The sequence below is a fragment of the Cervus canadensis genome, chromosome 27, assembly GCF_019320065.1.
Source record: "Cervus canadensis isolate Bull #8, Minnesota chromosome 27, ASM1932006v1, whole genome shotgun sequence".
Lineage (NCBI taxonomy): Eukaryota > Metazoa > Chordata > Mammalia > Artiodactyla > Cervidae > Cervus > Cervus canadensis.
Genome location: NC_057412.1, coordinates 21,968,330 through 21,980,424, shown reverse-complemented (window position 1 = coordinate 21,980,424; position 12,095 = coordinate 21,968,330). Strand labels below are relative to the sequence as shown.

General features: G+C 36.2%; 1 pseudogene; it reads right to left on the bottom strand.

The window, feature by feature from the left end:
• Window positions 1–1,540: 1,540 nt before the first annotated feature.
• Window positions 1,541–1,658, bottom strand: LOC122428989 (annotated as a pseudogene).
• Between the last annotated feature and the right edge of the window lie 10,437 nt (window positions 1,659–12,095).

Sequence of the window (12,095 nt, the reverse complement as noted above, 5' to 3'; positions counted from 1 at the left end):
CAAAGAATGTAATCTCAGCTCTCTGGGCTCTGGATTATATCATTGTATTTCTCTATTTCAACTGAGAAATCTCAGAGTAAAGAGTGAAAGTAGTAATTCATCATAATAATTCCCTCTTCCCAATTAAAAAAAAAAATCTTTGTTTAAAAGGCTTCATTGCCTAAGGTTGAATATATACTGCCTAATTAGCTTCAATTCAGTCAAAATGAAGCTTTATCTATAAATTATCCTCTTATGAAATGATTATGGGGTTGTTTCTGATGTGATAATTTTCACTTCTTTTTGAAGTTGCATTTGGGTCATTAATAGGAGAATCATTAATTGGAAAATAAAGCAATCAGCTGTTATTGATTGAGAATTATAAGAACATCTAGGAAGTTAATTGGCTGCTGATTATTGTGTATGGATACAGTGAAAAGGTTTATAAGTTATTTTATCTATCAAATGGAATTTTAGCTTTCTAAACAACTTATGACCCTTTCTAGATATTCTTGGACAATTTATGTTGCCCCGTGATTTTTTGTTATTTCAAGAAAATTATGAGAAAGAGAATCATTACTTCAGGAAAGAAATAAATATAATCTTCTTATCTTTTGCTTCTTATTTCTGAAGATAAGCCTTATTGTATTACTAGAACTGAAAGCTTTCAGTTGTGATTTCGGAATAGGAGCTTTTATATTATGTTGTTGTTGTTCAATCACTAAACTGTCTGACTCTTTGTGACCCAAGGACTGCTGTACGCCAGGATTCCCTCTCCTTCACTTTCTCCAGGAGTTTGCTCAAACTCATTTCCATGATACTATCCAACCATCTTATCCTTCCATCTTACCCTTCTCCTTATCTATCTTATCCTTATCCATCTTACCCTTATCCTTATCCAACTATCTTACCCTTCTCCTCCTGCCCTCAATCTTTCCCAGCATCAGGGTCTTTTCCAATGAGTCAGGAGCTCTCTAATAATTTAAGAAATATGGGCATCATCTAACAGGTATTTCTCAACACAGAGAAGGCAAATGCAGAGAAGTAATTTGCTCAAGTCACAAAGCTCATGACTCAATCAGCATAAGAAATGTGTCTTATGTCTAATGTTTAATATATATTTAATATACTCACAGAATTGGTTTTTGGCTTTATAATCTTGACATTTCATGGCAAATTTTACCTGTGCTTGAGGTCTTTTTAGATTAATTAGAGTTTTTAGGGTTTTTTTTTGTTGTTTTTTTTTTTTACTTTTTTTTGAAGACTTACAGGACATTTTCATATGTACATTGTATACATTGTTGGTCAAGGTATTTCCTATTTAAATAATTCATAAATGACTTTGCACACATGCTGTCATTTCAGTCGCATCCAACTCTGTGCGACCCTGTGGACTGTAGCCCGTTTCAGGCTCCCCTGTCCATGGGATTCTCCAGGCAAGCGTACTGGAGTGGGTTGCCATTTCCTCCTCCAGGGGATCTTCCCCACCTACCGATCGAATCCACTTCTCTTATGTCTCCTGCGTTGGCAGGCAGATTGTTTACCACAGCGCCACCTGGGAAGCCCAAAGCACCTGGTATTTCCAGGGAGTCTCCCATCCAAGTACTAACCAGGCCCAAACCCGCTTAACTTTTGAGGTCAGACAAATTGGGTGCATTCAGGGTGGTATGGCCATAGACATATGACTTTGGAGAATTAAAAAAATTAACCAAAAAAATTCTTTCAAATTTGGAAACAGTAATAGCACATATTTTGAGGACACAGGAGAACTGCAATTTTTAACTAAAGAACATTTATAGTTATAGGAACTGCTGACAAACTTCACTAAGTTTTAATTTTGTGGATTTACTTTACAAACTGGGAAATTTGAAAGTAACCCTTTCTATTAAACAGTAGATTTCCTGATATATTCTATTCTTGTAAGCTTCATTCCCCACCCCACCCCCACTTAATCATTATTAGATTCCCCTGCCTCAATTCTAAACTATTTCTTGTTCCTTGAATAAATAAGTTAAAGTCAATTTTATTGGGTTTTTTTTTTGTTTGTTTTTTTTTTTTTTTGGTTTAAATCCACTGCCGCACTTCCTTCATGATTTTAAGAGAGTAAAATAGTTATTCAGGAAAAGTTTTCCAGTTGCCTTGCAGACACAAAGTGGCAATATGTTTTACAGAGACTAAAATACATCTTTAGAGGATAGAAAGAAAAGGTTACATCAGATCAATAAGATGTGTGTCAGGGAAAAATATCACATCTCTTGTTGACAGTCATTTCCGTTTCTTCAGAAAGGATCTTATTGTATGCCACAACTCTGTTTTTGATCTTGAAAATGAAATCAGCAGCAAGTCCTGTATTTTTTTAACATTTCTTAAGTTTATGCTTATTACTTCTAAACTAATCTCTACCTGTGTATCTCAGAAGATACATTATATAGCCTTTCCAAATGATCACCACATATACATTATTAAAATCATGTAGTTTTCTCAGAATCATTTAGAGGACAATTTTATGGAGAGTATTTAAGAAGAATACTTAAAGCATTATGAAACAATGAAAATATAACTGTTCCCCCAACAACCTTTTGTGAAGTAAATACATGATACTGTCCCTTCTTAAGAGGAAATACCATGAAAAAACTTAATGCTCAATGTTCTGTGATGTATATTCATTCACTATAAACATTAAATAATGTGTATGGTCACAATGTGTATGATTTCTAAAAGCTCCCATTTTCATAGCCATCCAAGCCAAATTTTACCTGCTTTCTCATTTCAGAACTGCATAAAGAAAAAAATACTTACATAGCTTCATGTTTATCAAAATTCAAAGGACTCATCTGCAAGGTGTTGAGATTGTAACAGTTTCTTTATACTTAATAGTTTTTGTAGCAGCTAATGAGTTAATAAATGCCACAGATTTTTAGAGCAGCGTCCCAACTAGACCAGATGATCCAAACACTTTAAATAGGGCCATGAAATAACACTCCTTTTAGAAAACTGATGGGCATACAAGAGGAGAAAAGTTTATAACAACCACTCTGAAATACCCTTATGTACATATTACTACTAGTGATAGTCATTTTGTACCATTGTTCAATAAGCAATTTCATATTGATGTTATGACTTCAAAAACAGCAGGAAGAAAAGAAGCTTGGAGAAGTTAAGAAGCTTGCTTAACTTAGCACAACCTTTGAGAGGAAAACTGGGACCACTGCCCATTTCCTGATTTCAAGTCCAAGGCTCCTTTCCTCACAGCATTCTTCTTCCCAAGTAAATTGTATGACCAAGAGAGGAATATGCGAAAACCAGACATTTTTCCTTCACTTTTTCCTTCTACAATCTTGGAAAGACAAAATGAGTTTTTACGTGAGATGCAATTTGCCTTAAATTTTGAGTTTAATAATCTAGAATTAGAGAACAATCATTTTGAATAATAAAACTCAAATACTGAAAGGATTCCAAAAGATGCTAGGTTAAAATGTCAATGTAAAAAAGAATCCATTAAGGATCACTGGATAGAGAAGGATGTTGCAGTGAGGCCAAATTTAGCTGAAGTCAGATCCCAGTGATCTTTATAACTTCATTTTCATTGTCCCAGAATATTACTGTCACTCTGCATGTGAATTAATAAATGAAAATATTGTTGGATTCATTTCCATCTGTTTAGATAAGACTAAATTCAAGAATAATATTGCAGAAGTTTGGGAGTAAAGTAGCCCATTATGTTTCCAAATTGAAAAATTTAAAAATCAAACTAGAAAAAAATGTTGAAGATGAATAAGACTGCACAGAATTTTAGCTTTATCAAACTGAAGGAATAAAACAATTATCTTGATAGTATGTCCCAATTCATTCATTGAAACATTGGCTGATTTGGAAGATATGCCCTCAGGCATGTTAAGGTGCTTCAGTCACGTCCTACTCTTTGTGACCCTATGGATTGTAGATTACCAGGCTCCTCTGTCCCTGGATTCTCTATCAAGAATACTGGAGTGGGTTGCCATGCCCTCCTCCAGGGGGTCATCCTGACCCAGGGATCGAACCGACTTCTCCTGCAGCCCCTGCATTGCAGGCAGATTCTTTACCCCTGAGCCACCAGGGAAGCCCCTTTGGAAGGTATAATTCCCCTCAATTTTTCAAAGAAAACGTTTTCTCCTAAGCACTTATATATGAAACAGGAAAACTAGAATAACTAACTCTCCTAAGGAAAAACTTTAATTATACTTTTCACTTGTGTTTATGATTTACGTAGTCTTCTTTTCCCCAAAGTAACCTTTCACCTCTACTAGTGACTTCTCTGTGCCTCTTGAGTAGCAGCTGCTCATAAAAGGCTAAGTAAATTGCTTAATGCAGTTTTAGGTTTAAATACCACAAGAAGAAAGACAGGCTGAAGGATGTTGACAAATCTGACATGCCTGTGGGTGTGAGAATCATTCTACTCTGACATTTAATCAAACCAATCATCTGCCTTTTTCCTAAAGAGTGGTGTCAGACCAGTGACTGATATATTTGTACCTATGCTGAAAATGCTTCTTTGTAGGTGAACTACATTTGGTTTAAGAATTAACACTAGAATACCAGAATTGGTTAGAATACCAGAATTCTGCAGCCAAGTTGGAGCTGCAGGTTAAAATTTCAATGCTGACTTTTCACGTGAATATTCAACTATGTCTAAAGGACAGAAAGGAATTAACGTTACAAAGATATGCATATATATATATATATATATATACATACATATATATATAATATTTATATTGTTGTTGTTCAGTCACTAAGTCATATCTGACTCTTTGTGACCCCATGACTTCAGTATGCCAGGCTTCCCTGTCCTTCACACTCTCCCAGAGTTTGCTCCAACACACATCCACTGAGTCGGTGAGGCCATCCAACCATTTCATTCTATTGCCCCCTTCTCCTGTTGCCCTCAATAAGTGAAAAAAGTAAAGTGCAAGTCATTCAATCATGTCCGACTTCTCCAGGCCAGAATTCTGGAGTGGGTAGCCTTTCTCTTTTCCAGGGTATCATCCCCACCCAGGGGTCGAACCCAGGTCTCTCACATGGCAGGTGGATTCTTTACCAGCTGAGCCACAAGGGAAGCTCAGGAATACTGGAGTGTGTAGCCTATCCCTTCTGCAGTGGATCTTCCTGACCCAGGAATCAAACCAGGGTCTCCTGCATTGCAGGTGGATTGTTTACCAACTGAATTATCAGGAAAGCCCCCTCCTGCCCTCAGTCAATCAATCAATCAATCTATATATATATATATATACACACACACACACACACACACACACACATATATATATATAAGATTTCAGGGTTGACAATTTATCTGTGGCTTTTGACTTATTTGAAATACAGTATTAAAATAGAAAGTCCATGTACCAACATCTGTGAGGGTCATTTCCTTTAACCATTCAATTATTGACTATATTCCCTATTATGCTACAAAATTTTGCCCCTTACTCTGCATTCAGTACCTAATAGACTCCTTGACACATAGTAGGCCCTTGGAATATTATTGCATTGTTAAATTAATCTTTGAAAAGTCAATAATTTTAATTTTATCCCTATCATTTATCAGTGGTGGAAGACTGCATCTCTTATCCTTGTTAACGTGGTTAAACATTCTTTCTGTTGGTTACCAACTGAGAGATTGAAAAGAGAGAGTAGGAACAAAGGTTGAGTAAAGTTTAAAAGTACAGAAATTCAAATTCACTTTATAGTAACAGTCAAAAATGTTTGCTCTACTGAAGGAAACTATCATGTAGGAAAGGCATAAAATTAACTTAAACACTAACATTTCTATAAAAACTAAATTACTCTGAAGTCTAATGGGATCTTAAGCAAATAGACTTACAAATTTAAAATGAATCATTTAATACACTGTAGTCAAACTGGGAGATATCAATATAGAGATGAGAGGATATAATTAAGTCTACTGGTGCTTCCCTGTACCTCAGATGGCAAAGAATCTGCCTGCAATGCAGGAGACTCGGGTTTGATCCCTGGGTTGGGAAGATCCTCTGGAAAAGGGCATGGCAATCCACTCCAGCATTCTTGCCTGGAGAGTCCCGTGGACAGAGGAGCCTGGTGGGATACAGTTCGTGGGGTCACAAAGAGTTGGGCGTGACTGAGCAACTGACACCATTATTATTGCATAGTAATCCCTTCCCTGGGTCAGGAAGATCCCCTGGAAAGGGTAGGGAAAGGGATGAACATTTAAACAATTATATTAACAGAAAATGTGTAATAACATGGATGAGAATACAGACTCTGGTGCTCAGACTGCCAAGGTTCTAACTCCAACAAGGCTGTTTACTCTCTGCGCCCTGAGGCAGTAACTCACTTAACTTCTCTGTGACACAGCTTCATCCCCTGTAAACTGGGTAACAATGACAGTATTTATCACATAGGGTTATTATGAGGAAGACATAAATGAGTAATTTATGTATATATTTAAATATATGCATTGCACATCAAGTTTTAAAAAAATATAATAATCAACATCATGATCAAATCAATTCAATGGATTGTCAGCAGTGTGTGTGCAGCTAAATAACCTAATGAATTAAGAAGTTCTTTTGAAATCTCTATTGCCTTCACAGTATCTTTTGTTATAATTAAATTTAGTGAAATACATACAGATATGCCCAACACCTATGCATTTTGCATTGAGTTATATATAGGTAATACAGTCTAACTCATACATGATTATAAAACATGCATAAATATTTAAATCAAATTTTATAATTTTATGCAAATATGTTATCAAAGGTAAATGTTTATTTCCAGTGTTAAAATTTTATTCCCCATAAGAAAAATCTTCCAAGGCAAAAATGAGTTACTTATGTTAGTTTTTGACATTACTAAACAACTCTTTATAATTATCTGTGAATTACAATAATAAACAAGCCACCATTATGCATGTTTTAAAATATCCTACAATCTCATCACATACTCGCTTTGAATTTAAAGAAGCAGTTCATTTTCTGCCTGACTGCTGTAACAAATGCCAGCCATGGAGAGGAAAAAAAAATTGCTAGCTTTTATCGGTAGCTATCAATCTTTCTTCATACTTGTCTTCAAAATTATGACTTGATGAGAAAAATAAAGCTATTAAGAGTTGAAAAATTGAGTTAACTCCAGGATCTAAATTTGGGAGATGTAGGATCAGGTTTTTACTGCATTGATATTGACAGATATTTCTGTAAGCGCCTAAGGACAACATTCTGGTTTTTCTGAGCACATAAATGATGGCTGAATAAAAACTCTAAACAGGAAGCAGGTAGAGCATCCACAGCAACTTGTGTTTAGAATAGAAAAAAAGATTCTCAAGTTATATCTTGGGTTTTTACATATAAATCATAGTTTTTTCAGCATTGGTAGTATGCTGGTGAAAAGGACGACAGATACAGTTTTCAATTAGGAAATCAACCACTGGTTAGGAGCCAGTAACAAAAAGACACTGAAGTAGGAATCTGGAAATACGGATTTGGGTCACAGATCTTCTTCTAGGTTGGTTGTGATCCTTCTGTGCTTTTGGTATAAAGTTGAATTTTATTTTTTGGAGTAGTGAGAATTGACTACTGTTTTCAAGATAATCTGAGACTTGAAAATGGAAATGTTAAAAATGCATATTGCATATTTAAGTGTCAGCCTATGAAACTCTAACTCTACACTAGTTTTACCTGGCATCCTTCTACTTCTTGTTTTTCACGGGCCACCAATATGCAGCTGTCTCATTTCTCTTCTCATTACCCTTACTTTATCATAACCTAAAATACCTTCCTTTTCCAGTATGTAGGGCCTGAGGTGGAGCAACAGAAGAAGAGCACAGAGGAAAATCATGGCTCCCATCTCTGTTGTCCTACACAGCAGCTGGGGTGCAACATTGGTCTCCTTAGTGCATTCCCCTCCATTTATCTCACCCAAATCTTTGCAAGTATTCTCTAGGATAACCTAGAGTTAAGTGACACTATGGAATTTAATCTTTCCTTCAGTGGTATTTATGTTATTTAAAAAAGAGAAAGATTTGGAAGTAGCTTGCATGTTTCTAAAAAACATATTTTTCATTCGTTACAGAAGCAATGTTTCAAAACTCTCAAAGAGTGCACTTGGGAGATAAGGTAAAGAGATATAAAGAATACTACTACCAGAGTTAGCCATGGGCAAGAGAAACACAAGGCAAAAATAACAGTTGGTGGCAGAAGAAATTCAGTCACAAACTCAAACTGAGCAAAGATAGTGTTCTTGGGGATACAAAGCATATTTTTCTCTGTCCTTGAAGGCTCAGACTCACAGGGTAAATACAGGGAGAAGAACAGGCATATCACAGATTCGGGAAGAAACTAAGATATAGCCTTAGACTAAAAGGACTACAGGAGCCCGTTCTTAACTGTAGACCTTCTGAGATAAGGGAAGGAGAACTGGCAAGCTCACTTCACAGCACGTGGAGGCGGAGAGAAAGGTGTGGAATTGCACAGACCTATGACTCAAGAGATACGAGGTTGGTAACACCAAGTGGGAAAAAGCAACTGCAAAACAGAATCTTTTACAGAATTATTCCTTTTGATAGATTTTAAGTCTAAAATCTTATTAAGAGAGTAAGCTATCTCAATAAAATCTGGCTTCAATAGGTTCTGTCAGCTTACCTATAAATGCAATTGCTATATTTATTAATAGCAATATTACTATGAGAAAATGCACTGAAGCAAATGTGAAGAATTGCTTTTTCCATAACTCACAAAACCCACAACCTCTGGTTGTAGTCTCTATCTGATGAGTAATTCCTTTAAATTCTATACTTCCAGTTTTGAATGTTAAGTTTTTCCTAGCACAAAATATGGGCTTCCCAGGTGATGCTAGTGGTAAAGAACCTGACTGCCAATGCAGAAGACATAAGAGACGTGGGTTTACTCCCTGAGTTGGGAAGATTCCCTGGAAGAGGGCATGGCAACCCACTCTAGGATTCTTGCCTGGAGAATCCCATGGACAGAGGAGCCTGGTGGGCTACAGTCCATGGGGCTGCAAACAGTTGAACATGACTGAAGGACTTAGCAGAAGAGGCATATATCAAATGCATTTAAAAGTTAATCCTTAAAAAAAACTTGAGATATGATAAAAAGTACGTGATTCTTCTCCATATAAATTATCCTGTGTTTTGGGAAGAATTTTATGATTATTCTTAGGTGACTGTGGTAGGAGGGAGGAGGGGAGAGTAAGAAAAAGTTTTCTATTGCGCCAAACTAAGTAGAAAAGTAGAAAAACATTACTAAAAGCTTACATGTGATCAAATGTTGTGTGCATGTATGTAAAATACATACATGAACATATTTCTTAAAATATTAAATCATATTAAAATATCTTAAACCAGTTATATTTCTCAAGCATCTGGGTAAAAGAAGAGTAAATTAATTAACAAATCTCTTTTTAGGACTCAGAAACAGTCTTTGTTTTTCGGAATGTGTCTGGAAAAAATATTTGTTGCATAAGCTATCATACCCCCTGTATCATAATTAAATTTACAAGATTAATAAATTATTTCTTTCAAAGATATATATTGGGTGCCTACTATGAGCGAGGGATTTAAAATGAAACAAAATATTTCAAAATCCATGCCCTTGTGAAGTTTATATTCCACTGCCAGAGAAATAACATAAACAAAAATAAAAAGTTAAATATATAATGTGTTATTTGGTAATACATTCATAGATAGAAATAAATTAGGGGGAGTGGTAGAGAATACTGGGGTTGTTGCAATTTAATACAGGGTAGAAATGGCAAAATACATATTAACCCTCATTCCTGGGACTGGTAGCGCTAGCTTCTTGCTTCCAGGCAAGTAGAATTAACCTGGGCTATTGTTGTAGCAAGACATTTCCCTCGAGTGTATCTAATTTGTGTTTGGACTCTGTGTTATTCAATATTTAATTTATTCCTAAGTAATAATTTGGCTTAGAGTATTCAGTCTAAACAACATGGCACTGTGAAGGTGGTTTTTTCTTTCATTCTCTTTTCCTTTAAGAGTGACTTAGCTGCTGTAAAACACCAGATGGAGAGGAAACCGTTCGACACCATCTTGTCTTCATCTGCGATGCTGTGACTCTCAGTTTCTCCTTGCACACAGGAACTTGAAAATTCCAACCCTCAGATGTGGTCACATGTCTTCTCTGCTGACTACTGCACATTTGCCTTCAAATGAACCGCAGGAATGTTTATTTCTTAATAATCAACAGCAGCCTCTCTAGGAATGTGTTGTTTTGTTTTCACGTATAGGCTAGCAGCATGGGTCCCAAATTTTAGCCTTCGCTGGCATGCTATTCTCCTATGGGAGTTTTAAAATCATTATATTAATTGTTTCTAACTCTTGTCAAAGGCTATGGGAAAAAAAAATCTTCCAGAGTTTTGAGAAAATGAAAATCCAGAATCTGTTGATACTGATAATGCTTTAATGAGCTGGCCCAACTTTCTTATTGCACACATTATCATGGTGTGACACCACCTTGACTAACACGGTTGTTGTTCAGTTGCTAAGTCATGTCCAACTCTTTTCCAACCCCTGGACTGTAGCCCACCAGGCTCCTCAAACCCCATCTGTCCATGGGGTTTCCCAGGCAAGAATACTGGAGTGGGTGGCCATTTCCTTCTCCAAGGGCTCTTCCTGAGGAGGGAATCCCTTGATCTTCCTGATGAGGGATCCCTCCAGGGATCAAACCCATGTCACCTTCTCGGCAGGTGGATTCTTCAAAACTGAGCCACCTGGGAAGCCCATTTAAGAGACATACCTTCTAATTAATTGTGATAGAAAGGTCTTCTCCCAGCAATCTAAGGTTATAGTCAAATTTGAAATAAGTCAGATAAACTTTTGGAAAAGGATCCATTTCCATGACAGAAGGTCATGAAATCTGCCATTAGTATTGTACCACAGGTATAACCCCTGATGCTTCTGATCAAATAAATTTTCACATACTGAGACACAGGGAAGTCATTTGGGATTACACATGAGTTAACTTAAAATTTATACTATTTTTAGCCAGTTTGTGGCCTATCAAGCCTACATTGTGCATCTGCGTTAATTATTAAAGAAAAGTACACAATGACCAAAAGTAAAGGATTGTCCATCTTAAAAATAAAGATTAAATACCTCTCCCTATGATACCAATGTTGGTCCTCCTTTGATGACAAGACTCGCTTTGCACGTGTCAAGTACATGCTGACTTGCTGTCTACATGCTGGAATGTTTTGTTTTGCTTTCTGAAACCTCGGCGACATGAAGCCCTGACTGGTTTAATGTTTTTGGTTCTCATAAGATATTAAACTGTATGGATTATCCAACTTCTCTGGAGCAGTTTCTGAGAGTAATCTGGGAAGAGGGTTTCTGGTCCAGTCCTTGGTTTGGCTCAAACAAAACTCTTCTCTATTCTAATTATTGATCATTTATTGATTAATTTCATAGACACCTCAAAAATATTATAACAGACATAATGTATATGGTAAGTAATTATAATAATTAATATTCATCTAATTTTAAATAACTTTATGTGACTAAACACTAATAAGATGTGAAATTATCCCCATCCCAAAAAGAGAAAGAGAAGAGAATGCAAGCTTGATAACAGTGAGGATTTTGTTTAAGAAATTCACCATGAACAATGTCTCATACTCAACAGGTGCTCAAAAAATGCTTGATGAATAAATGAAGAAATGGTACCTATGTCAAATAAATCTATGTAGATGTCAAGGTCATACCCTTGAAAATGAAAGGATCATCATTTTTCTAGAAAGAAAATGGTTATCAAAGAAACTAACTTAAAAAGTATAATTTCAAAATGTTAGCATACAGAAAGCTTCATCAAATGTTTGTGAAATATAATATAGTTCAGTTAAGTCACTCAATTGTGTCCTACTGATTGTGACCCCATGGACTGCCGAACAGCACATCAGGAGTCCCTGTCCATAACCAAATCCGGAAGCTTACTCAAACTTATGTCCATCGAGTTAGTGATGCCATACAACCATCTCATCCTCTGTTGTCCCCTTCTCCTCCCACCTTCAATCTTTCCCAGCATCAGGATCTTTTCCAGCAAATCAGCTCTTTGCATCAGGTGGCCAGA